Source organism: Callospermophilus lateralis, chromosome 7, assembly GCF_048772815.1.
Source record: "Callospermophilus lateralis isolate mCalLat2 chromosome 7, mCalLat2.hap1, whole genome shotgun sequence".
Lineage (NCBI taxonomy): Eukaryota > Metazoa > Chordata > Mammalia > Rodentia > Sciuridae > Callospermophilus > Callospermophilus lateralis.
In genome coordinates, this window is record NC_135311.1 from 1554020 (window position 1) to 1580766 (window position 26747).

The window sequence follows — 26747 nt, forward strand, 5'->3', positions numbered from 1 at the left end:
TATGGAAAAAAATAAGAATAATATTAAGAGAATGTTAATTACTCGTGCAATTTTTGCATAATTCAAATGAGATGGGCTGGGGCTGGGGCTCAGAGGTAGAGTGCTCGCCTACCAGGTGTGAGGCAGTGGGTTGGATCCCCAGCACCACATACAAATATGTGTCCAACTATAACTAAAAAGTAAATATTAAAAAAAATCAAATGAGATAATCTGGTAATAGACCTAGATGTGTGCAGCCTACATTAAAAATAGGCCAAAAGGAAACAATATCCAAGATAAAGTTTTTATCTGTAATTATGAAATATAAAGGAAAGTGCATAGACTTCCGCTTTGGGCTTTCATAACATCTGAATGAACTTGCATTTATAAATGAAATATCCATTCACAAAGTAACAAGTAAGTTAGTATTGAAGGATACCACATTTAAGACAGAATTCATACATTACATATCCACAAAAAATGATTTCTTTTTAATACATTCTTTTGTGACCGTCCCCAAACTGGAAGCAATTCAAATGTTCATCAAGAAAGGAATGGATACAGAATGATGCATCCATCCATTGCAACACTACCCTGCAACAACAGGCAAAAGCAACTTATAGTGACAGTATTTGGGTGAAACTGCACAAAAATAGATCGTGGGCTGGTATTGTGGCTCAGCGGTAGAGTGCTCTCCTAGACGTGCGAGGCCGGGGGATCAATCTTCAGCGCTGCATAAAAATAACTAAGTGAAGATATTGTGTCCATCTACAGGTAAAATGTAAAATTTTTTAAAAGCATGGGACATGATGAAAACCAATCGTTAGGTTGGTATCTGGAACATCCAGTCCACAAAGGCTTGGCCCCAGTGGAGTCCTGATCACAGGTGAACCAATTTGGGGGAAGTGGTTGGATTGCGAGGGCTCTAACTTCACTGGATTGATGCATTGAGGGGTTCACAATTTAACGGCATTATTTGGAGGTGGTGAATCTGTAGAAGGTGGCACCTAGTAGAAGGGTGTGAGTCCTTGGGGGCATGACCTTGGGGACTGTGTCTTGTCCCTGACCCTTTCCTGCTTCCTGTTTGCCAGAGGGTGAGCAACTTTCCTCTGCCTCATCCTTCTGGGGTGATGTTTCTGCCTCACCACAGCTCAAAATTTTAAAAAGGAAGAAAATAAAAGGAAAAGAAACAAAAATAGACTCAGCTGACCATGGACTGAAACCTGACACTGTGAGACAATATAAAGGTTTCATGCTGATTTTATTTAAATGTAAGTTTCATCACTGGAGCTTTTTGGAGGCGGAAGACCCTCAGAGGGAGAGTGCAGTCCTCCTCTCTGAGCAGCAGGGACTCCTGCTCCCAGGAGTGTCCAGGAAAACCCCTCAACCTATAGTAGGTTTGCCCTGAAAGGAGCTGTAGAGAATGAGCCATAGACTTCATCGTACCTGGGAATTTTCTCTCGTTTAAAGGGGGATATTGAATCAAATTATGGCTTCAAAACTGCCTCTATCACGTGTCATAGTTGCACGGTGGATGGCATTTTTACATGGAGGGCAGGGGAAATGCTGATTCCTCGCCCATCCCCAGCTCATGGCCGAGGCCTCTATAAGGAAGACACAGAGTAACAAGAGGAAAGCCTGCATGTTTATTTAGTCACAAGCTTTTCCTGCCACAGTGCCCTCCATCCTAAGGAAGAGAAGGGAGTAAGCTGTGGACCCAGAGGTGTTATCTGGATTGCATTGTTGAGAGTGGTCGGCAGTTCGGGAAGACGATGCCACAAAAGGAGAGGGATCTAAGGTGATCAGCAAGGAAGCCAAGCGAGGCCCCCTCGGTTCATGACGTGTCCCTGGCTCAGAGATAAGATGCTTCTTTCCTCTGGGTACAGGGGGATCCCCCTCACGTGAGGGTCTTAGGACCTGCTTCCATGGAGAAGGGCGGTGCAGGTGGTGAACTTTCCACTCTGTCCCCAAATTGCTTTGACTTCTGTCATTCAGTGTGCCCCTGCCTGGAGCTGGGGTAGTGTCCCATCCCAGGCCCTGCAGACCGGCCTCAGGGAGAGCGGGCTTCGTGCGTTTCCTTCCTGCATGTCCAAACCAGGGAGCCAGCAAGCCGTGGGTCTGTGCCTCTCTGCGCTCGACCCCCTCCCGCCGGCCCAGAAAGGAAGGTGCGGGAACCCAGGCCCCGCAAGTGCTGGGCTGCGTCCGGGGCGGCGTGCCCCGTGGATGGCTACCGGAGGGAGCCTCCCTGAGCCGGGAGGGGCCACAGGCGGCGACCTGGGCTGGGCTGCGCCGCCCCCGGCGCCCTGCCCTTCCCGTTTCTGCTCGGCACCAGCCGTGTGGCCTCCCGGGGCTCCGCGGCGCGGCCGGGGTCAGCCCCCTCCGTGGCTGGACGCCGCAGCGCCGCAGAACACTGTGGGCAGTGGGCAGGGCCCGAGTTGGCCCGCAGCTCGGCTTTAGAGAGCACCGCACTTGGGCCCCGGCCGCGGCGCGACGCCTCCTCTCCCTGGGGCCCGGCGGGCTGCGCCAGGGCACCGCGGCCTCGCCTCGCCGCTCGGGCTGCAGCTCGGGTCCCCTGGCCACGGGACCTCCACGCCGCCGCTCGCTGGAGGGGTCACCTCCGAAGAGGAGCCAGAAACTCTGGACAGAATCCGCCTATGCAGAGCCACCAGTGGCCGCCTGCATCGAGCACAGGCCTCGCAGCGAAGGCCTTCTCGGGGTGGTGGCCGCCGCCTGCCCAGCTCAGGGTCCGCGGAGGACGGGGCTGGTGCTGGGTCCTTACTGGGTCCCTGGGAGGCCGGCTGGGGACTTCCGACAAAGAAAAGGGAAAGGTCCCACCGAGATTTGAACTCGGATCGCTGGATTCAGAGTCCAGAGTGCTCACCATTACACCATGGAACCCACGAGGGCGGGCTCTGAATCGTGCTCAGAGGTGCCCAGGGACGAACGGCAAGCCTGGGGACCGGTGCCAGGGACTTCGTCTGCGCTACAGAGAAGTGGGGCCAAATGCTCTTTAGGCTCAGGCAGAGGAAGTACCCGAGCGCCCCCATCTTTCTCTCCTCGGGTGACCACTTTCCTATCCTCAGGTGGAAGTTCTTTTCCTGGTCTTTCCACTTTTCCCTTGACCCAGGGAAACCCCAGGATTGTCAAATGGGACCGGGACTCCCGAGTGCCTTGGCTTACAGGACGCAATTAGGTAAAGGTGTATCATCTCCTTTTCATATAATTAAGATGGGTTTGTTTGTCTGGGAAGGGGATATATTCTTTTTCACAATGAATGCAGATTTGTTGAATTAAAATAAAAACCAGTCAAACATGGTGTTTTTAAAATTATTTTTAGATGTTGATGGACCTTTATTTATTTATTTGTTTATTTATGTATTTATGGGTGATGCTGAGAATTGATCCCAGTGCCTCACACATGTGAGGCAAGTGCTCTACCACTGAGCCCCAACCCCAGCCCTCAAACATGTTTAATGTCTGTTTTTGCTTTTCCTTGTTCCCAGGGATTGAACCCAGGAGCATAGAACCACTGAGTGAAACCCCTGGCCCTTTTTAGTCTTGGAGACAGGGTCCCCCTAAATTCCTTAGGGCCTCACTAAGTTGCCAAGAGTGGACTGGAACTTGCCATCTCCCTCTGCTGGGCCTCCTGAGCCACTGGCTTTACAGGTCTGTGCCAAACCCTGCCAGTGTTTGTATTAATACTGAAACAAGAACATACCTGCCTGTGACTCAAAATCCACCATACACGGCCTCGCCAGGGGGCAGGGCCCTGACACTTAGACACACTGTTTCCTGAGAGGTGGCCAAGCTGAATCCATTCCAGTGTCTCTGCCGGAACCCCCAAAGTTGGGTGGTTTTTAAAAAGTATCCACCAATCAGAGTACCCGAGAGCACTCACTACTGTGCCTAGGGTGTGTGTTCCCAGGTTCCCTCACAGTTTACACAGTACTTATGTGCTCATGAGTACTGCATAAAGTTAAATAGTTACACAGATGATCAATAAAGATGGATATGACATCTCAAAATAACAATGTGCGCGCATCGCAGGAAAGTTCTCTGGGTGGCCTTCGTTTGTGAACCATAAACCTGGACCCTTAACATTTTAAAGAGTGGGAGGAGGAGGGAAATAAATGAAAGGTACTGACGATGAGGTTGATTAAATTAACTGTAAGTACAAATATGGCCTAATGAATCCTGCTATTAGGTATAATTATAGTGCATCAATATTTGAACATTCAGTGATTTAAAATTGGATCCTACTGTACAAGCAAGTTAGCAATCTGCTGAGGGGGCAAGAAAGGAAACTTGATAAAATGCTCATGGAAAACAAAATAAAGAAACCATATTTGATGGTCCCAGAAGAAGGTTACCGATTAGTTGATGGTTTCTGGCTGGTAGGCCTCAAGTTCAGTTTGACTATTGTTTGCCTGTGTGTGAATCCAAAGCTCTAGGCCTTCAGCCTAATAGCATGCCGACAAAACAATTCCTCCTTCCTGTCCCCCAGACTCTCCTTTATGAGGCATGGACCAAAAGTTTAGGCATAGGCAACACTCTCTATCATCATGATGCCTGGTTTCTCTCTATCTCGGGAAATCATAAGGGACCATGTCAGACTCACTGAAGAGATATTCCTTTAGAGGTTCATCTTGATTTTTCTTGCTCTAATCACAAGGAGACTTGCTGGTATACTGAGCAACTTCCAAACCAACAGAAACCTACTTTTAAAACAAATTAGGAGATAGGTTGTCACTGTGTGGTCCAGTGCGGCTCCAAACCTCTGGGATCAAGCAGTCCTCCTGCCTCAGCCTCCAGAGGAGATTGGACTTCAGAACTAATGCATAGGTCAACCTGCCCAGCAAGGAACCTACTTAAATGTAAAGAAGCAAAGATAAATTATAAGTAAAAACGGGGAAAGTGAGAAAGCAACAAGTAAGATGGAAGATGAGCTCTCTCCCTGAGAGCTGGGAGGAGGCCGAGGGCAGGAAATCCAGAACTTCTGCCCAAGTGCCCATTGGGATTCAAGAGGATAGCCTTCCCAGAGCCCCCTCCACAGACCCACATCCTCTCCAGGACCACCAACAGTGGTGTGGACAGCAGCCCCAACTCCAACACTGGGCCAGCCCTTCAGGACAAGTCCCTGGCTCAGCTGGACTGAGAATGTGCAGGCCCTGAAGCACATGCTGTGCAGAGCCAGCCCCAAGGAGCAGGAGAAACCCAACCCCCACAGGCCAAACAGGACCTCCTGACCCAAAGACAGCAGGCAGCCCTATAATGGGATCAGAGAGCCTTTGGGTCCTGAGGGGTCACAGGGCCTCCAAGAGAAGGAGAGAGATACACTAGGCCCATGCTAATTGAAAGACACCTGGAGGAGCTATGTTGATTCCAGACAGAGAAAACTTCAGGGCAAGGAAAGTCGCCAGGGGTAAAGAAGGATATTACTTAATGATAAAGTGGTCAGTTCACCCAAGAAGATGACGCAATTCTTAATAATAGAGTCTCTAACAGGAGAGTGTCCGAATATGTCAGGCAAAACCTGAAAGAAGAGGAAGGAGGTATAGAGAAATGCATGGCTATAGTTGGAGACTTCAGCCTCACTCAATTGGTTGTCCACAGATCTGGCAGGTAGAAGATCAAAGAGGATAAGGTTGAACTGGCAGCACCACCAGAGGTTTATAGATCACCTCATTCGACAAGGAAGAAACATGTTCTTCTCTAGCTCATGTGAAATACCACGATCTGCACATTTTGGCCCATAAAACACACTTCAACAGATAGAAAGCAACAGAAATCATACAAAGCATGCTCTCAGGAACAATGAAACTCAACAAGAAATCTCTAAGAGAAAGGTAGCTGGAAAGGCCCAAATTTGCACATGAAACATAACCCTTCATTACAATAGATGCAACAAAATATCTCAGGAGATATTGGATATTTGTAATCCATGACAATGAAAATACAAGTGTGTCAATAGAGTCAGGCCCAGTGGTGCTCCTGTAATCCCAGACACTTGAGTGGCTGAGGCAGGAAGATTACAAGTTCAGGAGAGCCTTAGCAATTTAGGGAGAAGTTGTCTCAAAATAAAAAGTGAAAAAAGGGTTCAGGATGTAGCCCAGTGGTCAAGTGCTTCAGGGTCAATCTCTAATGACGTTAAGTAAATAAGTAAATCAACAGCAATAGAACAAAGCCAATGCTCACAGGTGCATTCACAGCAATGAATGCACACATCAACAATGAAAAAAATCCCAAAGTATCATCTAAGCTTCCATTCAAGAACTCTAAGCAGAAGAGCAGATTTAATCCCAGGAGGGGGGAGCAAGGGGAGGAAAGGAAGGAGGAGGAAGAGGGAAAGGAAGGGGAGGAAGAGCAGGGGCAGGAGGAGGAGGAAGAGGAGGAGGGGAAGGGGAGGAGCAAGAGGAGTAGTATGGGAGGGAGGAGGAGGGGGGAGCAAGGGGAGGAAATGGAGGAGGAGGAAGAGGGGAAGAAAGGGGAGGAGGAGCAGGGGCAGGAGGAGGAGGAGGAGCAGGGCAGGAGGAAGAGCTGGTGGAGGAGAACGAGGAAGAGGACCAGAGAAAAGAGGAGTAGGAGGAAGAGGAAGGGGAGGAAGAGGGCAGGAGGAGGAAGAGGAGCAGGAGTAGGAAGGGCAGGCGAGCTGAGGCAAGAGGAGGAGGAGGAGGGGAAGGGGCAGGAACAACAGGGTCAGGAGTAGGAGTAGGAGGAGGAGGAGGAGGTGGAGGAGCAGGCCAGGAGAGACACCTGCAGACTGGAGCGAAATATGCACTGCGGTGTGAGTGCGGCTGACCTTCAGAGGCAGGACAGAGGACACAGAAAGGGGAGAAGCCTACTCAGTTCTGTTTTCCTGGCGTCTCCCTCCGAGCTCTTCCTGAGGCCCTTTCAAGAGAGTAATGGACCGGTGGCCCTTGGCCAGTGCGCTGGATTGGGCAGCACTTAGACTGGCTGCGAAGAGCGGGTCAAAACAGGCGGGCTCCACAGACAGGACGCAGCTGGGCTCGTCCCAGGCTCCTCCTCCATCCCACGCGGCCGGAGGCCCTGGGGCGGGGGCCTGGGCTGCAGAGCCCCAGGGGTTCCAAACTCTGCGCAGAAGGCAGGGCGCCCGTCGGGGGGCGAAAGCAGGAGGGTTAGAAGGGCGAGGAGGGTTAGAAGGGCGTCCCCCTCGCCGCGCTCCTGGGCCACCCTGAATTTCCCCAGACGCCGCGGACTGACCACCAGGCACAAGGGGCGGCTGTGCGGCCGGCGGCGGCCACACACAGAACCCGCGGCGCGAGTGGGTCTGGGCTCCGCGCCTCCCGCGCGGCGTGCGCACAGGGTCCCATGGCGCTGCCGTCGGGCGTCCCCTTCCCGGTCCCCTTCTGCAGGGAGAAGCGGCCCAGTGCCCTGTCCAAGTGCAGGAAGTGAATCCGTGAGCAGGAGCCTCCAGATCCGAGGAAAAAAGGGTTGAGCGGGTTTGCAGAGCACAGAGGGGGCGGGGGACAGGCAAACTGACACTGGGTAGCCGCCCTGTGCCTGCCGAGATCCCTTCCTGTTGGCAATTGGGAAATGACCCTGAGGTCGTGGCCTTTGTGGTCCTTCCTGACCAGGGTTGCTGGAGACCAGGGGAAGGAAGGCGAAAGCCTGGATCCCAGCTGCGCTAAGAAAAGGCGTGCATTGGCCGGGAATCGAACCCGGGTCTCCCGCGTGGGAGGCGAGAATTCTACCATTGAACCACCAATGCTCAGGGACACGAAACTCGCTCCATACTGGTGACGCGGAAAGCCATAATATCAGGACGTCACTATGAAGAAAACCATCCGGCTTGAAGAAGCCCAAGTCTGCAGCGGGCTCTGGACAACCGGGTGGAGACCCGCTATAGGAAAACGTCAGAAATTCACCCGTTTTCGGTCCCTGGTCTTTATCTGCAGCGAACCTACGGAAAGGTCATTTCCTCGCTTGTTCATGTACATAGCCCCTGCCCTGCCATGGCTGGCGCCTGCCAGGGGCTGACGAGTGGCGGGAACACGAGGGTACGGGAATAATGCCACCCACAGGCTCCACTGTGCTGATTCACACAGGCTTTCTCTTTCCAGAAGCAATTTCCCTGCAGCCCTGCCTGGCTTTCGTGGCCAGGATATGTCAAATTTCTCAGCGAACTACCTGCCCTACCTGCAGGAGAAATGCAGGCCGGAAGTAAAGTCCATAAGAGCAGCACCAGTTACCCTGGAGGGGGAGGCTTTTCTGACCCTTTCAACAGGCCAGGCTCAGAACTCAGGGAGTAAAGGATAATTCCCTCTAATCTTAAAATCTGTAAAAATTGATGGCCACGGTCCATTTCGAAACTGTCAGCATGGGCCAAAGTGACCTAGAGTTGTCATGGCAGAGGGGACGTGCCCGTCTGATGTCATTCTACTGTCAGTCAAAAGAGAAGAGGTGGACCTGAGCTGGACTCAGGATCCCCAATGAACCTGGATGCAGGAGAGGCACTCTGTCCCTCTCCTCTCTGAGGGGACCCACACCCTCTCTCCCCTGACAGTATTCCCTTTCCCTTCCATAAACTCCCGGGGTGTTTGAAGGGGTCTTCACAGGGCCTCAATTCCCACCAGGCCCCAACCCTGTAACACTGCCTCCCAAGCCCCATCCTTCCGACCTTGAGACCCATGTCAGGAGTTTTCCCCAAAGACCTTCAGAACCCAGCTGCACTCTTGGGTATGTCCCTGGGTCATTCTGCATCTGAGCGGTAATGGAGCTTCTCTCCTCTCTCCTTCCCTTCTGCATCCCTAGAAAGGACCAAGGATTGAATCTTGCTTTGAAATTCTCATGTCTACAGAGACTTACACAAGAGCCAATAAGGGACAGTTCCCAGGAATTCTGCCCTCCCCCACACCCTCTTTGGCCACCCAAGAGGCTGGTTCAGGGAGGAACAGTGGATGGTGGAGCCATAGGATGTTGCTCCTCTTTCTACCAGCCATTTGCTTTTGTCCAGTGTCCACACTTGTGCTTACAAGCAGCCTGGCACAGAATAGCACCGTCTTATGGTCTGATCTTTTTCTGTCTGATTAACTTCTACAGCTGGAATTTGCTTTTATATTCAAAATGAGTGAACAAGGTCTATTCTGTTGGGCAGGCTTTGTCTTAAGGATCTGTGGTCTAGTTAGACCCATTTTTCCCACCTCCTCGTGTGGTTCCTGTTTTTTTTTTTTTTAATGTAAATTTTCTTTGCATGTTCTTAAATCTCTTTCTGCCTTTTATAACTAGACTGTTCTACTTCAAATGACTTTATGTTTTTCTGTGTCAGTTCTCAATTCCATATCCCTGAGCAGTTAAGATATTTCTTGGATCTTGGGTGGAAAGGACAAAGGCAATCCTCCTTAGTTCAGGACACATGACAGTGGCTTCTCTGAGCAAGTCCCTCTTTGTCTCCCATTATCTCCTGAGTGTATCCTACTCCTAGTAGCAAATGTATTTATGCTTTACTTGGGACAAAGGTATCATTCTAATGGAAGATGTTAAAGGCTAGGGGAAGCCGGGTGTGGAGTGTATAGAAATCCTGTGTACTATCTACTCTACCTTTCACAAATCTAAATGTGTCTAATAGTAAAAGGTTATGAAAAAAGAGGGGAAACATTGTCGGTGTGGGGACCCAGGCCTGAAACCCAGCAACACTAGAAGCTGAGGCAGGAGGATGGCAAGATTGAGCCCTGCTTCAGCAACTCAGTAGGGCCCTAAGAAACTTAGTGAGACCCTATCTCAACATTTAAAACATAAAAAGGGCTGGGGATGAGGCTCAGTGGTAAAGCACCCTGGGTTCAATCCCTGGTAACAGAAAAGAAAAAGAAAAAGAAAGGGAAGGTGGAAAGACACTGATCAGCATCTCTCCAACAACATTTCTATATGACCAAAGAAATAAGAAAGGAACTCAATATCATTGCTCATTCAGGAAAACAACGGTGATATACTCTTACACACCCACCCGAATGGGTCACTTTGAAGAGATAGTTCAAAACATGAGCTTACAAGAATTTGTATCTTCTCTCCCAATGGGAAAAAGAAAAACTCAAATTATCCTTGTTTGCTGAGGACATGATTCTATGCACAGAAGACCCAAAGAACTCTACCAGAAGACTTTTAGGACTCATAAATGAATCCAGCAAAGGAGCAGGATATAAAATTAACACCTACAAATCAATTGCAGGCCTATACATAAATGATGAATCAATTGAAAGAGGCACTAGGAAAACTACCTTCAAAAAATAGAGAGAGATTCCCAAGTATATGCATATACATATACATTAGACCTCTACAGTGAAAACTACAGGACAATAAAGAAAATAATTGAAGAACACCTTAGAAGATGGAAAGTTCTCCCATGTTCTTGGACTTGCAGAACTGATATTGTCAAAATGGCCATACTACCAAAAGACATGCAGGAGAGGTCTTTCACCTCTCTTGAGATTCCCTCCTGCTCCAGGCAGAATGGCAGTTATCATGAATACAAGTAACAACAAATGTTGGTGAGCATGTGGGGGGAAAGGTACATTCATATTGTGCTGGCAGGACTGCAATTTGGTGCAACCATTCTGGAAAGCAGTATGGAGATTCCTCAGAACACTTGGAATGGAAAGACCATTTGACCCAGTTATCCCACTCCTTGGTATACGTCCAAAGGACTTAAAATCAGCATACTACAGTGACAGAGGCACATCAATTTGACAGCAATTCACAACAGCTAATCTATGAAACCAGCCTAATGCGCCCTTCAACAAATGAATGGGTAATAAGAAGGTGAAATATATATATATATATATATATATATATATATATATATATATATATATATATATATAGCATTAGACAAGGGGAATGAAGGGAAGGCAGGAGAATGGGAAGAGGAGAGTTTCCTTTGTTCACATATGAATACACAACCAGTGTAACTCCAGGTCATGTACGACCTCAATGGTGGGAAGTCATACTCCAGGTATGTGTAATATGTAAAAAACACTCTTACCATCATGTATGTCTAAAAAGAACACAAAGTATCAAAAATGAAAACAAAAATAATTAGTATCTTTTCTTGTGGTGAGAGAGTAAAACAGTGCAAACATCCTGAAACTCTTTGCTAGCTTCTCATGAAGTTTAAAATACACCTGCCCCATGACCTAACAATTCCCTCACTAGGTTTGTACTCTAAAGAAATGAATGCACAAGGCCTCAGGGGACCCCTACGGGAATGTTCATAGCCACCTTCTTCTCCAGGGCTGCAACTAGACATAACCGGTCTCCATCCTCTTTACTTTATTCACATTTTGGGACAACACCAAAACACTTATCGTGACAACAAATGGATGCATAGCAGAAACTTGATGCTGCATTAAAAAACAAAAAAACCCACATGCAAACCACTGGCCAAAAAGTATGGTGTTTGATCGAGAATTTCAAGAATAAACCTGGAGACAGAAAACGTAGTGGTGATTCCCTTCAGTGAGGTTGTGGGGATGGACGGAAAACAGACTCCAGGGACTTCCTGAGCTGATGGAAATTTTCTGTCACTTGCCCTAGAAGAGGGTCCCTGTTGGACGAGATCCACTGGGCCATGAACTGAGGATGGGTGCAATTTAATCTGTGAGCTGCACTTCGGTTTTTATTGTCCCCCCACCCCCGACACACACACACACACACACACACACACGGATACGCGCACACACACTTGGTTGGGGAATGTCATTCACTAAGTGCACATGTTACTACGGTTATTCGACCTTGTTTCCAAAGCCTCGTTGGAGTGCAAATCTCACCCCACGGATGACTGCAATACGTGAACCAGAAAAAGGAGGTCGACCACAACCACTGCATCAGGGCAGCACCTTAATCCTCCGGTTCTTGGTGACCGAGCCCTGGCCAAGGACGGGGCTTCCTTTCTTCCTCCAGACCAGAGAGCTCTGGAGCCACCTGCAAGTTTGGCACTGGACGCTGCGGTGAGGATTGAAAGTCAAGGGGGCCACGTGAGTGCAGGGCCGGCCGTGACTCGGATTCGAAGCGAGGTTGCTGCGGCCACAGCGCAGAGTACTGACCACTAGACGGTCACGGCGCCGCGCGGGCGAGGACGGGCGGCGCCTTCTCGGTCCAGGTGGTGGGCGCAGCTCGGCGGCCCCCCCTGGGTCCCTATGGTGGACGTCGCTCAGGGGTGCTACTCGGCGGCTCCGTGTTCACAGCAGCAGGTCGTCGCCTGTCTTGCTGGCCACCGTCCGTTTCCCCCTCCTTTGCTCTCGTTCGGCCACAGTGAAACTCGGTTCTGGTCCCTGGGGACCCGGCCGTGACGCAGCCTGCCCTCTCGCTGAAGTCTCCCGCCGGTCGGGCCCCTCCGCCCCTTCGTGCTCCAGGCCGAGGCCTTCGGCCGCAGGTCGCTGCTCTCCCCGCGCCCACCCCGCGCCCGCCCCAGCCTCCGTGAGCCCCGGGACCTCGAGGGCGCTCGGGTGCACCGGGCCTTCCCGGCTTCCGCCTCCGTGGAGGCCTAGAAACTTGGCCGAGCCGAGGCTTCGTGCAGAGACCTTGGCCTGGGATAAAACGCTCGCGTTTCCCTTCTCAGGGTCCTTTAAAGCACTGACCCTGCGGCCCGTCCCCGGGCGGCGCGCTACGGTGGGGACAGGCCCCCTCAGGGCAGGACGAGGAAGAAGCCTCGACCCCGGAGCCAGCGGGCATCTCCCGGGCGTCAGCTTTTGAAATCAGCGCCTGGCAGCTCGGGGTGGAGGCCATTCTGCTGCCCTCTGGCCTCGGAATCCGCCGATGGTCAGGTTTCCAACTCGCCGCGCTGATCGGGCGGCTTTTCTGAGCTGTGGGAATTTGCCCCGGATTCTGCTGGAGCCGCAGCGCGTAGCCTGGGGGAAAACGGCCTAGTGCGCCCTGGTCCCTATGGACTCCCGCCGGAGGACCTGCTGTGTCTCTGTGGCGCAATCGGTTAGCGCGTTGGCTGTTAACCGAAAGGTTGGTGGTTCAAGCCCACCCAGGGACGCTTAGCCTCCTTCTTTAGCAAACAGCTCTCGCCCGGTCGTTTTAGCCTCAGTTCAGCGCCTTAGCAATCAGCTCTCTAGCAACCGCAGGGTGCTAGGGACCTCGCCACCCTGCAGTGCAGGGCCATCTCATCCTTGTTCTGCCTTTCTGGACAGGCTGCCACCACTGTGGTCAAATCTGGGATGGTTCTCTTCTTGTTTTTCATCAGCAGCATAGTGGACAGGTACACCAGTACCCTAGCCCCAGGAGGGGGTCACCAGTGCCATCCCCAGTATGATTTTACACTTCCTTTGAAAAAGGAAAACAACAACCTTTCTTTCTTTGCAGTTTTCATTGACCTTTTCCAAATGGTTTTGAAATTGGGTTGGTTCGAGATTTTATGTTGAAAAATAATGCTGCCCATCATTCTTGTACCACTACATCATTTCCGTGGTGCAGAGAACTGGCCGTGCAATTGCTACATCACAGTGTTTACCTGATACTTCTAATTTTTGTATATTTTAAAAATTGATCTCCCCCAGGAATGATGACAAATCATATTCCACGGTACTTCCAGCTCTATCAATCGCCCTTTCTTTGTGAACTTGCCAGGGTGGCAGACTTTCTCTTCATCTACCTATCCACGATTTTCCAGTAAGGGCAGTGCTACGGTCTGGGGGGAGGGCCACATCAGAAGGCCCCAGGGGACATCACACACAGATATGCTGTTGCATGTGTTGCACAGCTTAACTTCCAAGATATTTTAGAGTCCTCCAATAACCATGATCGTTTCTTGGTAGTGACCTAAACACACACACACACACACACACACACACACACACATCTGCAACGTTGTCCATACCTGCCAAACTTGGGTACAGTTCCTATGGTGAAGATGATCCAATATGCAATGATCCTCCTGTTCCATACAAACTCTTGGCCCTCATAAATTGCTGTGGCTAATGGGGGTCTTACTGCTGGAAGAAAATGGAATATCTAACACGTAGGGAAGGGGCGGGTCTCTTGGATGGGTGTGACCATTTTGGTAGCATCCTTTGGGGATATATGTGTTCACATTTCAAGGGAAATAAATCCAAACAAAATTTCTGGGTTGTGTTTAGGGCAGTGGTGTCTTTAATTTTCTGAGAAACTTCCATATATGAGAAAATGAGTTGTGCTACATCACAGTCCAAATGACACCACGCAGCGATAGTGTACCCAGGTAGAAGGGGAAGGGGGACAACCACTGTCAAAATCAGTTTTTCTATATTTTACTTCTACACCTTGTCCACAATTAATGGCATCTATTACAGTGGTCGTGGTCACACCGAGTGTCACTACCAGCCTATCCAGATGGGACACAGCACCGTGGCCCAGGCCAGTGTCCGGCTCTGAAATGCCAGGCAGGAAGAGATGCCCATGGAATGACAAGGGCCAAGTGATCCCGCCTTCTCCTGTCCTATCTGTGCCTCTCTTGGCAGAAACTGTGTCACCAAAGCTATTGTTTGCACTTCCTTTGCCAAAGGGCAACAAAGCTGGGCATTAGCTGAAGCAGGGAAGACATATTTCTTTGATTACTGTCAGCATAAGACAGAGCTGAGCTCCCCTCAGATTAGTGCAGGGGTGACAGGGCATTCTAAAGGGACAGTGACTTAGAGAGAGAGCCGGGAGCACATATGAGAAATGACAAAGGGCTGGTCACTGTAACCTTCTGGCTTATCTGGCCAGCTGTGTCTGGGCCACCTGGCAATTATTGGGAACTTAGGATTCTGTCCTCCCACAGAGACCGGGAGAAAGAGGTTCGCTCCCTCCTGGTGAAGACATTTTAAAAGACGGGCATAGAGATCCTTGAGAAAAACACGCTGAGACTGCAGAAGATGCACACCAGAAGAGAGGAAGGAGTTGGTGTTCAGTAGGAGCTCTGGGAAAGATGCTGTGTGGACTCACACTCAGGTGTTGGTAGAACCACCCATCACCTCTCCCGTCAGGCTGAACCTTTCTCAGGCAGGTATTCTCAAGGGAGGACGCTCTGGAGTCGTCTTAGGAAGGTGGCCGAATGCTGCTGGAAGTTATGCTGGGATTGTTTGGTTGCCCTGGGCACAGAGGTTTGTACAGAGTCACGTGTGCTGAGATTTCAGCAATTCCCACCTCCCCACCCTCTGTTCCATGGCCATGATGCTGACCAGACTCCCTCAGATGGTCATGGCCACAAGGCCATCGTGAATGACATTAAGAGGCCAGGCAGATCTGGTGAGACCTGTATGGAAGTATGAAGGACACCATTAGATGAAGAGTGGACACCATAATAGGTACGTCTTATCCATATCCAGGGATCTGGACAAAAAGCATTTTAAGGCTTGGTCAAGATGGAAAGTCACTTGTGCAACTGGCCTGAAGTTCAAACTGACATTAGCAAAGTCCGGAGTGTACTGATATTTTGAAAAACCAAAGCCATGCCAACAATTCACTGGTGGTAATGATGGTAGGGGCTGGGGTGAGACTACATGAGGTCAAAATGAACCCCGTGTTCACTGAAAAACCAACATATTACTACTGCAAAGGAGAAGCCAACGTTATGCTGAAATATAGTAGCTGTATTTTATAGTTGGGTAAGACGTTATGCTAAATGTATTACTCGGAGTGATTGAGGGTATAGGAGTCGTTAATTTTACATGTCAGCTTGGATAGACCAAAAGGTGCTGTGACATTTGGTAAAACACTTCTGAGTATGTCTCCAAAGGTGTTTCTGGATGAGATTAACATTTGAATCCATAAACTGAATAAAGCAGATTGCCCTCCTCCACGTCTATGAGCCTCATTCAGTCAACTGGAAGCCCTGGATTACAACAACAAAAGAAGAAGAAGAAGAAAGAAAGAAAAACAAGGTTAAGGAAGAATTCTCTCTCTCTCTCTCTCTCTCTCTCTCTCTCTCTCTCTCTCTTAAATACACATCTTTAGTTGTCAATGGACCTTTATTTAATTGATTTGTTTATAGGTGGTGCTGAGAATCAAACCCAGTGCCTCACAGTTGCCAGGCAAGTGCCCACCACTGAGCCACAAGCCCAGCTCCTCTTTCTCTCTCTAGACCGTCTTTGAGCTGAGAAATCAGTTTCTGCACGTCGCCAACAGGGAGACACACGCCGGGGTGCGTCCCCAGGGTCCCCTACCTCTCCACTTCCGTGTCCCGCGTTAACCCTCGGAATCGTCCCCAGAGGCAGGGACCGTCCGACGCCTATGAGAACGCATGCGCCGAGCCGCTCTCGGAGGCCGAGTTCTCAGGTCGCTGGGGACTTTTTAGTACTCACAGGAAGGACGTTTTAATATCAGATCCGAGCATTGGAAAAAGTACCTTTACCAAGAGGGAAAAGGGCGCGCAGTCCGGGGCCGATTCCGAGCATTAGGGCGGGGGGACCGTGGGGACGCATCCCTGTTGGCGACGTGGAGTTGTCTTAAGGAGGAAGTAAACAAAAGGCGGAGCACACGGAGGCGGCCGCGCTGCCGTGACTCGGATTCGAACCGAGGTTGCTGCGGCCACAACGCAGAGTACTGACCACTATACGATCACGGCGCGCCACAGGCACGGCGCCGGGGGCGGCGCTCGCCCTCTCCCTGATGGAATGGCCCGGATCCCCGTCCTGCGCCCTGGCCGCCGTGCAGGGGGCCTGTTCCCGCAGCGCGCAGATGAAGGCCAGCGCTCTCGCTGCAGCTCCGCCGGGACCTCGGCACCGGGCCCCCGGGAGTCGTGGGCGTCACCGCCCCCACCTCTCCCGCACCCGCCGGCCACGCTGTCTGCCGACCGCCCCCGACCGCAGCCGAGTGGAGCGCGGGGAGCGGGAGCCCGCAGACGGCCGGCGGGGGGCGGGCGGAGCAGGCAGAGGGCGCCCCGGAGCCGCCCGGCGCTCGGCCCCCGGCGGCGCCCGCGGTCCAGGCGCGGCGAGTGGGCACCCGGGGGTCTGCGGGACGCCGCCGCTGGAGCAGCCGGGGCAGGGCGCGGGGAGGCCACGCGGGGCTCTTCTGGCCTGGCTTTCGCTGTGGGCAGGGCGAGGCTTGGGCTCAGTCTTGCGGCCTTCTCTGTCCGGGAGAGCGCCGCCGAACGCCCCTGGCGCTTGGCCACCAGCCTGAACCACTGGGTGGGGGGCAAATGAAGGACCGGGGCCTCGCAGGCAGGGTCCTGAAGGCCGTCCACCCAAGGGTGCTGGGCTGTCCGGGAGAGCCTGTCCACGGGTGGGCGCGGGTAACGGCGGGAAGAGGGTGAGGAAGCAGAGCTGGGAAGGCGACGGATGAGGGCCCCGAGGGCCGCGCATTTCGGGGTCCTGGCGATCTCGGCGTCGGAGTCCGAGTGACCTCGGTTTCGGTTTCCTTTCGGAAAAGAGCGATGGGAAGCGCCGCGTTAGGTTGGGGCTGAGGTGAGACCAGGAAAAGGGAGCGAAGGGGAGGGCTGTGCAGTGGCCGCCCCGGAGGCCAGCCGCCGGCCAGGGGCTTCAGGTGAGAAGAGGCCCGGACAAAAGAGGTTCCCTGACCGGGAATCGAACCCGGGCCGCGGCGGTGAAAGCGCCGAATCCTAGCCACTAGACCACCAGGGAAGGACGGGTGGACGGCCCAGGTGAGCCTCCTCGTGCTGGCTGCTGTCCGCGGAGGCACTTGCGAGACCCAAGGCTCCCCCTGGGAAGGCTAGAGCCGCGGGAGCCGGGCGGCTCCCCACTGCCACGAGCGCGTCTGCCACCGCCTCCCACGCGCCCAGGCCTGGGCGAGTCTCTGGGCGGAGGCCAAGCACAAGGAGCCCGCCCCGGTTCCGCCCGGTCCAGCTTTCGCACCGCCCGGCGCCAGCGCTGAGCGCACCCTCGTCGCCACCGCGGCTTCTGGCCCGGAATCGGCCTCCCCGGCCCTCGGCGAGCGCGAGCCCACAGTCCGCGCCCTCGGAGGTCGGGGCTGCTCGGGGCTCGCCGGCTCCGGACGCCCACCGCGCGGGGGGCTCCTTGCCGTAGGCGCCCGCTCAGGGGCGCGGAGCCAGACGCCGGCGCAGGACGTCTCTGCCGCTCGAGTCCCTGCGCTCGGCCTTCGCGCGTCCCCGTCGCGCGGACCCGCTGGTCCTCACCGAGCCCGAAGTGGGGAGAAGCCCTGGCGCCCCAACGCCGGTCAGCTTGGGGAGGTCCCGGGGCCGCGGGCGAGGGCGCGATCCCCAACCGCGCCTCCCGCCGGTCCGCCCGTCCCGCGCCCGGGTCTCCGCCGGACTCACGGCCAGCAGGCGGGCCTGGGTGCCAGTGCTGGGCGAGGCTGCAGGGAGCGGTGGCTCCCTCCCCGCCGCTGCTGGACGCGGACGCCGCCGGTCCCGCGGCCTTCGCCGGCCTCCCGGGGCCTCCTTCCCTTCCTCCCGCTGCCTCCCCTCCCCTGCCTCCTCTGCCTCCGGCTCCCTGTTCAGCTTCTGTTTCCGGAGAAGTTCCTGTCGGGAAAACGAGCACGTCCCCTCCCGGAGTCTCTGGGCCAGGACACCTAGGCCAACGAGCCCTTCGAGGGCTCCCCCGCCGAAACCCAGGCGCTGCCTGTGCCCGAGTGCGGCTGCCCACGACAGAACAAGGGCGAGTGCCCTTCGAGGTTCTGCCCCCCGCAGCAACGCGTTGGTGGCCAAAGGCCCGACGAAGCACCCGCGATCGCCGCAGCAAGGACAACGATGGGCTCCGGGGGACCCCTGGTGTAGGGCTTCCCCAAGGACCCGGGGGGCCCGGATCCTGCTGCCGGGCTTCCAGGTCCTCCCGCGGGGCGTCCAGCTCCGGCGGCGGGGCTTGCAGCTCCTCCTGCGGGGCGTCCAGCTCCTCAGGCGGGGCGTCCAGCTCCTGCAGCGGGGCGTCCAGCTGCCGAGCACGCCCCGTGCGCACGGAGCTCCGGGGCCCACTCTCCTCCCCCTGTCGCCGCTGCAGGAGCGGGTGGCTTCGGGGCTCCCGGAATGTGTAGGGCACCTCTGCGAGCTGCGGGCCCCGCAGGCCGGTTCCCACAGCGTCAGCCCTCGGTACTCTTGGTCTAGCCAAAGGCTTGTCCTTCCCAGTTCAACCCCGCACCGCAGGGTCCTCTGCCGCCCCCCCCCCCCCGCCCTCTCCCGCACTCCCCAAAGCCTGTGCCCGCCCCTCCGCGCCTCCTCCCCGTCCTCCTGGCAAAGGAAACCCCGACGAGTTCCTGCCACTGTCACTTATTCTTTCCGACTCAGTTGAAGTCTGAGACTAAATTGTGCCTTGGCAGTTTTGGACACCACGGGCAGCAAAGGGGTTTGGCTGCTTTTAAAGATTGCATGAGATTTCAACATTTCAAAAATTAGAGGAGGGAGCTAAGGCGGGGGGGGGGGGGGGGGGGACGCGGGGGGGGGGGGGGGGTGGATGCCCGTGTGGTAACTTCTTAAGCTTGAGGTAAGTGAAATTGTTCGCCCCTGAGGGAAGGCGTGAGAATGGGTGACCATTTCAAAAAACAATGTGTTCTTGTTTTGATTTATTTTGTTTTTGTTTCAAGCTGCCTATCCCTAGAACTTTCTTAGGCAAACTGGGAAAAATGGTTGGCTCAAGGTTTGAAGTTTGCCGGCCCTGAGGAAGAGAAAATTGATACAACGATTTTTTATTCCGTTTTTCATTCAGTTTCGGTTTTGTTTTGTGTTATCTTATTGGGTTGCATTATCTTTATAGTAGATTAGAAATTACTAAAAAACAAACCGAAAGAGTGTTAAGTAAATTGTTAGAGGTTCAGACCACAGAGAAAGATATTTTAGATCAAGCAAATGAGAAGGTCTCTCGAGCTAGTCAGACAGAGGAAGAAAATTTAAAGGAAAAGGGGCTATTAGGAAAAACTACAACAGGAGGCTGCTACTAACTCCGTTGTAGCACCAGAGGGCGTAATTCAACCAACAGCCCCACCTATGGACACAGCTGAGTGGCCCTCAAACCCCATAGTTGATAACTGGGATCCTGAGACAGGACCTCAAAGATTAGCATGCCCTGTACTTGAGCAGGCAGGAGGGCAGCGAATTCACCGTGCTTTAGATTTCAAAACAGTGAAGCAGTTAAAGGAGGCTGTAACAACCTATGGTCCCCAAGCACCCTTCACGGTAAGCATGGTCGAGTCCATTACCAACTTTGACATGACGCCAGCAGATTGGGATAGCATGTGTAAATCTGTGCTACATGGAGGACAATATTTGTTATGGAAGGTTGCCAATGAGGAATTTTGCACAGAGAGAGCTAGGCGAAATGCAGCAGCCGGTTACCCTCAAAGAAATCTAGATATGTTGTTAGGAAAAGGACTTTATGAGGGTCAACGGCAACAAATTGAATATGATCCTGCTATATATGCACAAATTGCTGCAGACGCAGTTAGGGCATGGAAGACTTTACAAGGACATGGAGATTTACAAGGTCAGCTGTCTAAGGTGATACAGAGAGCTAATGAACCTTATGCTGAATTTCTAGACAGGCTTATTCAAACAGCTGCCAGAATTTGGGGGGATACAGAACAAGCAATGCCATTAATAAAACAACTGGCTTATGACCAAGCAAATCATTGCTGCAGAGAGGTTATTAGACCATGGAAACATGAAGATTTAAACACATATATTAAATTATGTAGAGACATTAATGAACAAGGGCAAGTCTTGGCAGCTGCAGTACAACAGACTTTAGATGCCAGGCCAAAAACATGCTACAATTGTGAACAAACAGGACATTTTAAAAGGAATTGCCCCATAGGAAAAGGGTTTAACAAAACTAGGTATCAAAGGAATAGAATACCGGGTATTTGCCCACGATGCCATAGAGGGAGACATTGGGCTAATGAATGCTGTTCTCAAACCACCATAGAGGGTACTCCCTTATCAAAAAACAGACAAGGACCAGGTATTTACCCACGATATCATGGAGAAAGGCATCAGGCTCCATTGCCAAAAAACGGACTGGGGGGCCCAATGCTCTGGGGCCCACAACCACAAATATACGGGGCAGTGGAGGAAGCCAGCAACACCATCAGGGTAGTGCCCAGGACACATTGTCCATTAAATCCCTCATCAGACAAACCAGCACAGGGTTGGACATCTGTGCCTCCACCAGAGCAGTACTAACTCCAGAGATGGGAGTTCAAATCATTCCCACAGGAGTAAAAGGACCTCGTCCCCAAGGAACAGTAGGCTTATTATTGGGACGCAGTTCTTCTACACTAAAAGGACTTATGATAAGTTCCGGGGTAATTGATCCCGATTATGTAGGTGAAATAAAAGTTATAGCTAGTTCTCCAAGAGGTATATCAGTAATTTCACCAGGAGATAGAATAGCACAGTTGTTAATAATACCCAGCCCACATGATAAATTTTCCAGCTGTAGTGTAGAAAGAGGTTCCAGGGGATTAGGCTCCACAGGTGTAGATTGGGCTATGCTGTCTTTAAATTTAGATTCTCGCCCAATGCTAAAACTAAATTTTCAAGGACATGAATTTAATGGGCTATTGGACACAGGTGCTGACCTTAGCATCATATCTCGTCAAGAATGGCCAAAACATTGGCCATTACAACAAGCCACTCAAATGCTCCGAGGCCTAGGAGTGGCGACTAATCCCCTAGAAGTGCAATGGTATTAGATTGGAAGGATCCTGAAGGATGTGAAGGAACTATACATCCATATGTATTGGATCATCTTCCTATAAATTTATGGGGACGTAATGTCCTAGATCAATTAGGTTTGACATTAACAAATAACATCAATCCTAATGCGCCCACTACTAGGGCTAGACAAGGTTTTAGGAAAGAAAAAAGATTAGGAGAACAAGAACAAGGTATAGCAGCACCAATTCAAATAGATCAAGGATAATAAATAGACATGGATTGGGTTTTCAGAAGGGGCCACTGAGACAATCAAAATTACTTGGAAATCAGAAAGACCAGTATGGGTTCCTCGGTGGCCCCTGACTAAAGAAAAGATACAAGCAGCCCATGACCTGGTCAAACAACAATTAGCGGAAGGACATATACAACCTTCTGTATCGCCCCATAATACTCCCATTTTTGTCAACAAAAAGAAATCTGGTAAATGGAGATTATTGCAAGATTTAAGAGCCATTAATAATGAGATGGTTATTATGGGACCTGCTCAATCAGGAATTCCCCAATTGTCTGCTTTGCCAAAAACCTGGTATGTTTTAGCTATAGATATTAAAGATTGTTTCTTTTCAATTCCAATTCATCCTGAGGATAGTGCACGTTTTGCATTTACTATCCCTGCACTAAATCATGAAGGTCCTGATCAGAGATATGAATGGAAAGTACTCCCTCAAGAGATGGCTAAAAGTCCAACTATGTGTCAAATTTATGTTAACAAAGCAATCCAGCCACTTAGAAATCAAAATCCTGAACTACAAATATTTCACTATAGGGATGATGTATTATTAGCACACAAAGATAAAAACACATTGCTGGAATGTTATGCCACACTTACAAACTTATTAAAAAACTGTAATCTAGAGATAGCAATAGATAAAGTACAATTAAATTTTCCAATTAATTATTTAGGAGTTCTGTTATCCTCAACCATGGTCCATCCACCAAAAATTCAAATACGAGTAGATCAACTCAAATCACTTAACGACTTTCAAAAGTTATTGGGAGACATAAATTGGATAAGGCCTTATCTAGGCATACCAACAGGAGAGTTGGGACCTTTATTTGATATCCTAAAAGGTCCATCAGATCCAAATTCACCCCAAATGTTAACGCCTGAAGCAAGAAAGGCATTAAAAATTATTGAAACATATATGGAAAATATGCATTTGGATAGAATTGATATAAGTTTGCCTTTATTATTTACTGTACTACCAACAAAAAATATTCCTACAGGAGTATTTTGGCAAGAAGGTCCATTATTGTGGATATATTTATCTTATTCTCCTCACACTATTCTTACTAGGTATCCTGAGGCTGTAGGACAATTAATACTCAAAGGAATAAAAGCAGCGAAGGGAGTGTTTGGAATTTCTCCTAATAAAATTATTACTCCATATACTATGGATCAAATTGATGAGTTAGCTAATGAGTTAAATACTTGGGCAATAATCATGTGTAAATCTAATGTTTCATTTGATAATCACTTACCATCTAATCCTTTGTTGCCTTTTTGGTCTAAGCATCCTGTAGTTTTTCCAAAAATGACAAGAAAAACGCCTATCATGAATGCTCCAAATATATTCACTGATGGGTCAAATAATGGTACAGCAGCAATAGTTACCCCTGATCAAACTTTTAGTACCCAAACAATCAGCTCCAAAGGTAGAGCTTAATGCAGTATTACAGGCTTTTGTGATGTTTAAAGATTCTGTATTTAATTTATTTTCTGATATTTAGTATATAGTTAATGCTATAGTATCCCTTGAAGATGCTGTAGGATTTCTCCTTCCTCCACTGTTTTCTCTTTGTTTTCCACTATACAAAGTCTAATCTGGGACAGAAAAGATCCATTCTTTATAGGACATATCAGGGCACATACAGGATTGCCTGGAGCCCTTAGTTTGGGCAATGATTTAGGAGATAAAACTACACATGACATACATATTTTCTCTACACTAGAGGAAGCTACAAATTTTCATAAAAGATTCCATGTTAATGCTAATATTTTACAAAAGCATTTTAAAATAACTAAGGAACAAGCCAGACATATAATAAAACAATGTCAAAATTGTGTGACCTTTTTACCACAAGTTAATCTTGGAGTCAATCCTAGAGGATTGATACCTAACCATATTTGGCAGATGGACGTCACACACTTGCCAGAACTTGGAAAATTAAAATATTTGCATGTTACAGTTGATACTTCTTCCAGATTTTTGATGGGCTCCCTTCATGCCGTAGAAAAAACTAAAGATGTTATAGCTCATTGCTTACAAAATTTTGCCACTGTGGGCGTTCCTAAACAGTTAAAAACAGATAATGGTCCTGGTTGTACTTCTACCTCTTTTAAACAATTTTGCTCATCATTTGGCATTACTCATATAACAGGAATCCCATACAATCCACAGGGATAAGGCATAGTTGAAAGAGCTCATCAAACTATTAAAACGTACTTATTAAAGCAAAAAGAGGGAATTGGAAAGGGGTATATATTCCCCAAAGATAAACTTAAAATAACCCTTTTTACTCTAAACTTTTTAAATTTGGATTCATCAGGACTTAGTGCTGCAGAAAGGCATATGTATCCAAAAAATGTACATAAGCCCAAGGTACTTTGGAAGGATATTCTAACAGGACAATGGAAAGGTCCTGACCCAGTGATTGTCTGGAGTCAGGGTTCTGTTTGTGTGTTTCCACAGGGAGAACAGCAGCCGATTTGGATTCCAGAGAGACTAACCAAAGCAATTTCTACAGACCAAAAGGAAGATGATTTGACTCAAATCCATAACAGCTGATATCCAGAGCTCCAGCTTGGCTATTCTTACATCTGTGACAGTGATTAACCAGGATGCTTTTTTCAATATCTATTTTATTATTGCCTTTTCCCACATCATAAAGTTCTATTTTATTTTTTGAGCTCATACAGACCTAGGTTAATGTTTTAATGATCAGTTTTATTTTTTGACTATTTTTTGACTTTATTTTTTTAAACATTGCAATGGAGATTTCACCTAGGTAAAGCTACAAGGCCTTTACTATTGTCTTATGTGTTGTATGTTTGTGTACACACTTGTGTTTTGTGTTGTATGTCTGTATGTGCATATGTCCATAGATATATATGAGGAGCGCTCATGAAAAAATGGATCCAAATATTTTTTATTATTCACGTGTTTTAAATGGTTTAATTTTATTGGGTAAACAGCTGTTGAGGATTGTTTTAATATGTGTACAAATAAGGAGGTTAACAGATCTGTTTGTTTACTTTCACCTTTCCTTTTCATTATATTTAATAATTCTGTTCAGGATAATGTAAATTGTTCAGAAAATTGTTTTCTTAGTACCTGTTGGAATGTTACATAATTTCTTTTTAGCATCATTGCCAGAATTCCTATCTTGATCCCAGTGCCGGTGAAGACAAAGATAAAACCAAACTCCAGCTTCTATGATAGCTATCACAGTAAACTGTATAAACTGATACATCAATGAATAATAACTCAACAAGTAATGCTCAATCAAGGAGTTGATTTACTTTGGGAGGAAATGGACATATTGATAGACTCCTCCACTTTGAACTGCTTGCAGAACTTGCCTGGACTATGTATCACTTGTATGCATTGTGAACTATCTCTTGGTGCAGCGAATTGTGGTAATGCTGGTATATCTTTGCTGATGCTGTCACCGGTGATACAATTTTTCCAAAGGAGCCATCAATTGGCTTGGTGTCATGGCATTTCTGTATCCTCCTACCTTCTACTAGTGATGGTCTAAAATTTGGGGGTCAACAGAGGTGAGGCAAAGAACCTCACCCCCCCCACTGGCACCAAGGCCAAATTTGGGGGCCAACAGAGGTGAGGCAAAGAACCTCACCCCCCCCCCCACTGGTGCATAGGCCTATCCACAAGTATGACTGTATGCTGGACTGGTAGTCAGTGACGGGTATGATCCAATTGCAGTGGTACCAACCTAAGACAGGAGGCTGACGCCTAGAGGTCAGATCATCCCATGACGGGTAAGGACCGTATGTTGAATTGGACAACCTAACAGGCATGGTCCCTAAGCCACATTGCTTGTTGTTTAATTAATCAGAAGGGGGGAGATGCTGAGAGCCATAGGCAAGTAGGAATGACGCATGGCAATTTCCTTGCCAGCCTACCCAATGTTGCTTAGAGGGAGGACTCTCCATTGTGGAGATGGGCTTGCCTTGGACCCAGGTCATTTGCAGTGACATTGCATGAATGTTTGAGAGTTTTGGTTGAAAGGTGACCCTGCTCAGGGATTAGGGTGGATCCAGGTATAGGGTGGTTCCAGGTTTAGGGAGGATCCTGCTGGGAATAGGGCGTATCGTGCTGCCTCAGGCGCCTGCTCCTGGAGTTCCCATGGAGTTCCCCAGGGATTCTGAGAGAATTGGTATGCAGAGCCCGGTGGAGGTAGTGGATTTTCCCAGAACATGTGTATAGAGTGCCGGTGAGTTCGGGAATAAAGAGTTGCTCTTTGAATCTACAAGGCTTTTGTGGTGGCTCGGTTATTTTGTGCCCAGCCAGACTGCGGCACAGGGCCCTGAAAGCTTCAAAGAAATAGTTGGGAAGTGTTCCCGCCCCCTCCATCTTCTGGAAGAGACTACACAGAACTGGTGGTATTCTTCCTAAACCCTTGGCAGAATTCTCCAGGCAAATCACCTGGACCTGGAGATGCTTTTCTGGCTATTTTGAAAGTCAGAATCCAATTTCTTCCATCATGGTGGAGTGCCCCAGATGATCTCTTTGGTATTGTGCGGGATGCGGTAGTTTGTAGTTTTGAGCAATTCCCCCAGTTCATCTAGGTCGTCATATTTATGAGTACAGAGAATGTTCCAAAGTTTCTCCTTGTTATTTTGTTAGTATTACAAGTCTATAGTGCCTGGAGTCTCTGTTTCATTTCTGATTCTCTTAATGGCTGTGGTCTTCTTCTGCTTCTTCCTCCTCTTCTTCCTCCTCTTCCTCCTCCTCTTCCTCCTCCTCTTCCTCCTCCTCTTCCTCCTTCTCCTTCTCCTTCTCCTTCTCCTTCTCCTTCTCCTTCTCCTTCTCCTTCTCTAATTGAGTTTATCCCTCATTTCAAAAAATCCAGCTCTGTTTCTTTGGTTTTCTCTATTATTTTTCTCTTTTCCCGGGCATTGATTTCTGCTCTGACCTTTATT

General features: G+C 49.7%; 5 non-coding genes across 5 annotated transcripts; 1 reads left to right on the forward strand and 4 right to left on the reverse strand.

The window, feature by feature from the left end:
- Positions 1 to 2805: 2805 nt before the first annotated feature.
- On the reverse strand, positions 2806 to 2877 carry Trnaq-cug (transfer RNA glutamine (anticodon CUG)). The gene has a single exon. It is a non-coding gene; the product is annotated as a tRNA-Gln (tRNA).
- A 4760-nt stretch (positions 2878 to 7637) lies between these two features.
- Trnag-ccc (transfer RNA glycine (anticodon CCC)) lies at positions 7638 to 7708 on the reverse strand. The gene has a single exon. It is a non-coding gene; the product is annotated as a tRNA-Gly (tRNA).
- A 5195-nt stretch (positions 7709 to 12903) lies between these two features.
- Positions 12904 to 12976, forward strand: Trnan-guu (transfer RNA asparagine (anticodon GUU)). The gene has a single exon. It is a non-coding gene; the product is annotated as a tRNA-Asn (tRNA).
- Positions 12977 to 16450: 3474 nt separating this feature from the next.
- Positions 16451 to 16522, reverse strand: Trnah-gug (transfer RNA histidin (anticodon GUG)). Its single transcript has one exon. It is a non-coding gene; the product is annotated as a tRNA-His (tRNA).
- Positions 16523 to 17465: 943 nt separating this feature from the next.
- Trnae-uuc (transfer RNA glutamic acid (anticodon UUC)) lies at positions 17466 to 17537 on the reverse strand. Its single transcript has one exon. It is a non-coding gene; the product is annotated as a tRNA-Glu (tRNA).
- Positions 17538 to 26747: the final 9210 nt, after the last annotated feature.